Source organism: Tupaia chinensis, unplaced genomic scaffold, assembly GCF_000334495.1.
Source record: "Tupaia chinensis unplaced genomic scaffold, TupChi_1.0 Scaffold139733_1, whole genome shotgun sequence".
NCBI classification, from domain to species: Eukaryota; Metazoa; Chordata; class Mammalia; order Scandentia; family Tupaiidae; genus Tupaia; species Tupaia belangeri.
This window is the reverse complement of record NW_006199613.1, coordinates 457,268-463,267: the sequence shown is the minus strand read 5'-3', so window position 1 is coordinate 463,267 and position 6,000 is coordinate 457,268. Positions and strand designations below refer to the sequence as shown.

The 6,000-nt window shown below is 65.7% G+C and overlaps 1 protein-coding gene across 2 annotated transcripts in view; it reads right to left on the bottom strand.

Annotated features, from left to right (window-relative positions):
• PAMR1 (peptidase domain containing associated with muscle regeneration 1) overlaps nt 1-6,000 on the bottom strand; it is a 71,846-nt gene that overhangs the window by 40,505 nt on the left and 25,341 nt on the right. The gene's annotated exons all lie outside the window — the stretch shown is intronic.

Sequence of the window (6,000 nt, the reverse complement as noted above, 5' to 3'; positions counted from 1 at the left end):
CGCGCGCCTCTCCTGCCGCCTCGCCCGTCCTCGCCCATCCTCGCCCGTCCTCGCCCGTCCTCGCCCATCCTCGCCCGTCCTCGCCCGTCCTCGCCCGTCCTCACCTCTAAAGGCTTTGCACGAAGACCACGCGTAAAGCAGGTCAATCGTGCAGCGAGTGGGACGGCGTGGCACGGGGCCTTCCCCGGGAACCCTGGCCGGGCCCTGCACGCACCACGGCCCGCCAGCCCCAGTGTCCGCGGCGCCCCCAGAGCCGAGTGGCTGTCTGTCCTTCCCTCCCATGTTCTCCTCTCCCAGACACGCGGACACGGAGCTGTGCCCCCGCCCCCTTCATTTGCGGCGGAGCATCTAAAGACGCCGGCGCGTAGCTCTCAGCCTCGGGTCGGGGCGCAAACTCGTGTGGCAGAAGCGGCCGCTGGCCCTGAGGCCGGCTCCCCAGACCCAGCAGATCTGGCTTTTACAGGAGCGTCACCTTCACACCGGTGCAAACGCGGGTGAGCAGCGCAGCTTCGCAGAGCTCCGCCTCACCAACGTCGCATCACTGCGTCCAGAGAACTTCCGCTCAGTGTCCCCCAGGGGGGACGTGACGTCCAGCCTGGGAACGCCAAGCTGGGCCACAGGCCCTCTCGAGGTTCGAATGCCTCTGGGGGTTTTGTCATGCATCGTGTCACCACACCTTCAAACATCCCTGCGCCCCGGACGCTCGGGGGAGACCGCTGGGTAACCCCGAAGGTGCAATTCCCAAGGTGCCCGTGACAGGCTGACGGGAGGAGCCTCCCTGGCAGGGCCAGTCCTTGGGGTGATGGTTAGGGTAGCCGGAGCCACATGGCCGACAGCACGGTACCAGTCCCAAACGCACCAGCTTGGTAAACATGCCGGGCTTGTGCGTGCGTGCTCGGAGTCCTGAGCCGAGGGAGGACGAGAGGGGACTTCTGCGTGACAGTCCCATGGGTGGTGCCTTCCCACACCCCGTCTCTCCCCAGCAGGCACACGTGCCCTCATACGTGAGTAGGGAGGAAGGGCAGACAAGGGAACCTCTCGTGGACTTTCCAGCCACTGCGGAGTGGGAGCGCCCCGTTTTTCGCCATCGTCCTGCCAGCAGGCCGACCCGGAGCAGCTTGGAGGGAAGCAGGGCGCCACTTGCAAGCAGTCGACCCCTGGAGGCAGAGGCCAGATCAAGAAGTCCTGCCATGGAGACTCCTCACCCACACCTGGGATGGCTCTCTGCTTTGTGCCAGCGCACCCAGGGTGTGGGAACATGGGAGCAGATGTCACTGCCTCACGCTAAGCTCGGGCAGCTGCTCTAGGATGTGTCTGCTGTCCTGCACTCCCCCGGTGAGCACCGAGTGGGGACCCCAGGCTAACTGGTCACCTTCGGAAGAGTCCCTCCCACGCAGTAAACAGAAGTAGAAACAGGTTCGAAAAACCCTGCACTTAGTTTCTTAGAGCCTCAGACGGTTCACTTGATTTGAAGCAAACGGGGCCAACCTCCCTCCACCCAGCAGCCCCCAGCACACTGGCCACGGCCCTGCATGCGGAGACCCTGGGGACTGGCTCTCCCAGCCCAGGTGCTGGGTTCCCCATCTCCACCCCACCCAGCCAGACTCTAAGGGACCCCGGCTGCTGCCAAAGCACCAGCCGACTGGGAGACAGCCGGGACCCCAGGAGGGCAGGCAAGGCTGCACGGTGCAGGCCTTGGCCCGACCCCAAGGCACCGGGAGAGAGGTGGTTGTGTGCAGTTCAGCCAACGGGCACTGCCCTCGCCACCCTCTCTGTGGGGATGAACCTCAGGACAGGCCCTCTCTGGAGGCTGAGGTGGACTGGTTAGGGCCATGCCAGTACTGCTGGGGCACCCGGGCCTGTGACACCCATCAGCCGGTCACGACAGAGGGAGGAGGAGGTGACACCGCCCCTACTCAGCAATCCCACGACTGAGGCGTTCACGTGGAATGACCGTGATGGAGAAGCCCACGAAGGACTGTGCGCGAGGGCGGCAGGGCCAGGCCTGAGCTCGTCTCAAAGTTGGTCTGTCCCCCGGCAGGCAGACTGTGAGGGACCGGAGGCTGACCACAGAACAGAACTCCTCGCTCCTGTGTCTAATAGGGTGAGACACAAGACGCTGTGGACTGCCATCCCAGGGGTGGCTGGAGAGGCCTGGCATCTGTCTCCGTGGGCAGCAGCTCCTTTGGTCCCATGTCGCTGTCCTATCCCCACGCCCTGTCCCTCTGCAGAATGGGGCATGACCTCACTGACCTGGGTCCTAGAGTGCAAGGGACGCCCAGGCCTCTCACTAGCATCGTGGCCACACGTGACTGCCCAGCACGCTGCTGCCACCATGCACCTGTGCTTCCCGGCGTGAGGCAGCGGTGTGCTGGGCCAGGCCCCGCAGAGCCGGACTATCTGGGTTCAAAACCCAGATGCTCAGCAAATCCCACAGCCCAGCCAGTGCTGCCCCGCTGCCTTCTGTGTGGACAGTGACTGCGCTGGCCCGGGGGGCAGCAGGGCTGAGGCAGGGCGTGGGAAGCAGGGCAGTACCGGCCTCCCACAAGCTCCTCAGGGTCTGGTGGCCGAGCGTGGGACTCTGTCCCTCAGGTGACGGGAGGGAAGCCTCTCAGAGAGGCCCCACCGTGTGCTGCATGTCCAGGGCAGTTACTAGGTCAGTTACCAGGCCCCACGCACCACGGCGCCGGCCACTCATGGCCAGCCAGCGTAACCAGGTGTAGACACGGCAAGCCCACCGGCCGGTACCACAGCACTCTGAGGCCCGCCCGCGACGTCCGGGGTCCCGGGACCTGCACGTCAGAGGGTGCCTGCCCTTCTGAGCCCGCCGCCGCTTACTGCCCCGAGCAGAACCCCCCGCCCTGCTTCCATGGAGAGCTCCCACTTGAAGGCTTTCGGGAGAGTAAAACTCTGGCCGGAAGTTAGAGTTCCCAGAGAGAGGTGGCCTACTGGCTCGAAACACGGCTGCAAGCACGTGTTGGACGACCGGGGCCTTTGGGCGCGGATGCTGCTGCAAACCCGCTAGGCCGGGGTGGAGCGGCCTCCGGTGCCCCAGGGTCTGGGCTCACGCCTCACCGCCCTGTGCCTGTGACGCGGGCTGGCCGGGCTGCCACGCTGGGACCCTGCGGGGCCCTCTCTCCTCTCTCCCGCGCTTCCCCTTGTGCTGGCTCTGCCTCTTCTGCTCACAGAAGAAAGTAACCACCTTACGCTCCTGGGGCCCAGCAGGTGAATGTTCCGTCGCTGGACTCCCACGTAGTCGACCGTGCTTCAAGTCTCCGGCCTGGCAGCTTAAAACTCCCGCCAGGCATGTGTGGGTGCGTGCCCAAATCCCGAGAGGAGAACGGAAGAGAGGGAACTAGGGCGTGGCCACCCCCGTGGGGTGATCTCTCGCTTTCTGTCTCTCTATCTCTGTCTGTCTCTGGTTAGTGCACGTGTCCTACAGCAAAAATCTCTCAAAAGAAAAAAAAAAAGCCCTCTCACCAGGCATCCTGGCAGCAGACTTGGCACTCGTCCACCCTCCCCCCCTCCCTGCCGTCTGAGGAGTGGAGGTGACGGACTTGGGGGCTAGTCCCTTCGGGTCCCCTGGTGGGGTCGAACACAGGGGCTGGGAAGGGGGTGTCCGGCCCCCAGAGACCTAGTCTGCCTGCAGCACTGAGTTCGAGCCACGTCTGCAGGCCTCGGCTCCGTGGTCTCCCTGGCCACAGGAGCAGTCGTGCCCGACACAGGCTCTCGGGGGCGTCCCTGCCCCACATGCCTCCTGAGCCCGCCCCAGTGAGGTGCACGGCAGCCCGCGTCCACACACTACACACGCGAGTGCAGGTTGGCGGGGGACGGGCTCACCTGGGCCCCGAACTCAGTCGTTCACAGCGCTCCGCCTGCCGCCTGGGCCGCCTCCATGTCGCAGAAACGGCCCCCACCGTCTCGGTGCCAGTGCAGTGGCCCGGGAACCCCAGGCTGCGCACAGCTGACGGCTCCCCAGGACCGGCTCATCATCCCCAGGGGAACCTGTTTCCGCCGAACTGACCTCCTGAGCCTGCGACAGCCCTGCTGCCCCTCCACCCGGACGCAGACGCACCCTCACTCAGCCTGAGGTGGGCAAGGCTCCTCTGCGCGTCCCCGAGTGTCAACAGCGCCGTGCCGTGCGCAGACCGATGGCGCGGGGGACTGCCTGCGGGGACGGTGCTGCTGTGGACATCGAGTGCCCCACCCCACCCCCGCGATCGGTACACGCAGTGAGCGGCCGCTCGATCGAGGGAGCCCGTGCACCCAGCTCCCCGCAGAGCAGCGAGAGGGTAGGTGCGGGGGCCTGGGACTCAGGGCGGGGCGGCCCCAACGTCCACCACATGCCGGGTGCAGCTCCTTGTCCTGACACTGGGGCCTCGAGCTAAGCCAGTCTCTAAAGTCACTCTCAGCTCCGAAATCCACAAGGCCCTGGGGAACGCCCTCTCCACAGTCCCCATGTCCCTCCTGCCACAAAGGTGCAGCGTCACCGCCCTCCTCGGAATCCACACGTCCCGGCTCTGCCCCCGGCGGCTGCACCTCAGGTCACCTTCCCAGCCACTGCCGTCCCCCACGGCGGCTCTGGGCGGGGCCCCCCGGCCCCCCCCCCCAGCCACTGCCGTCCCCCACGGCGGCTGTGGCAGGCAGGCACGGGTGTCTGCCGAGGTCCCATGCCGGAGCAGTTCTCACACGAGGTTTCCCTCCCAGGCAGGGCTGACGGGGCTCCCCGCGTGTGGTCACGCCCCTGCTGCTGGGCCTCGGGTGTGGCTCCCACGCTCCGGCATGTCACGTGCGGATGATGAGCGCAGCTGCCTGGCATCCCACCACTGTTTACGCTTCCTCGCTGCTCCTGGAAACCTGCTTCCAAGCTCTCGGCAGGGCCGGGCCCCGTCCCAGCAGGGAGCGGCCCATGTAGTTTCCCCTGCACCCCGGCCCTCAGCAGGCGTGCGCAGCCGAGTAGGCCTGGTGAGAGAGAAGCTGTTCCCAACCTGGCTGCTCATGGGCAAAGGTGGAGCGGGCCTCAGGGCAGGAGCCTCAGCGTACCAGGCCCTGGGCTGGAAGGAAGGGGCAGCTCGAGCTTTGCTTTCGGCTCTGTGGTTTTTTTCCACGTCAGGTGAAGTGGGCACGGAGCCACGACCACGGCGGAGCCCGCTCTGCCGAGAGCCAGGTGCCTGCCGGTCTCGGGACCACGCTCCGGGCAGGATGGTCTCAGTGCAAGGCCACTGGGCGCTGGTGCCCGCCGGGCTGCCCTCCCTGTCTGCCCCATCCCTCTTCATACTGCCCGGACCGCCCAGCACCCGGTCTCCGTCTGTAGCCACCAAGGAAGGCGGGCCTGGCCAGGTAGACCAGACGGCGGTGCCAGCCGGGGGTCAAGGCAGTAGTGACGCCGTCAGCCTCCTGCCGTCCAGTTGCCCCATTTCACTCTCAGCACTGCAGCCATGCATGCAGCTGGAGGGTGCTCGTCTCATGGTCACATCTGAGCCCCCCAGGTTCTCCCCAGACCCCCCACCAGGCCCCTTTCCTGCCCACCAGCAGCTGTCCTCCTGCCCGGGCTCCACAGGTCCCAGGGGCTCTGGGGTGCATCCCGTCTCATGGGCCCTGGAAGCCCACTTGTCCGGGGCTCTGGCTCAGAAGTGCCCTGGGGGACCAGCAGTTAGCGTAATGGCTATATCGTTGGACTCCTACGTAGTCGACCGTGGTTCACATCCCAGACCCAGTGGCTTAAACTCACACCGGGCGTGTGTGCGTACGTGCCCAAGATCCCGAGAGGAGAATGGAGGAGAAGGGATTGTGGCGTGGTCATCCCCCTGGGGGGTGATTTCTTGCTTTCTGTCTCTCTGTCTCTGTCTGTCTGGCGAGCGCACACGCCCTATAGCAAAAACCTCTCCCAAAAAAAAAGAAAAGAAAAGAAGTGCCCCGGGAGCCCAAGAAGCAGAGCCCTGAGGAAGGGGCACAGCCTGGACGAGACTTCACCCGCTTTCTAGGCTCCTGGGTGCCGCA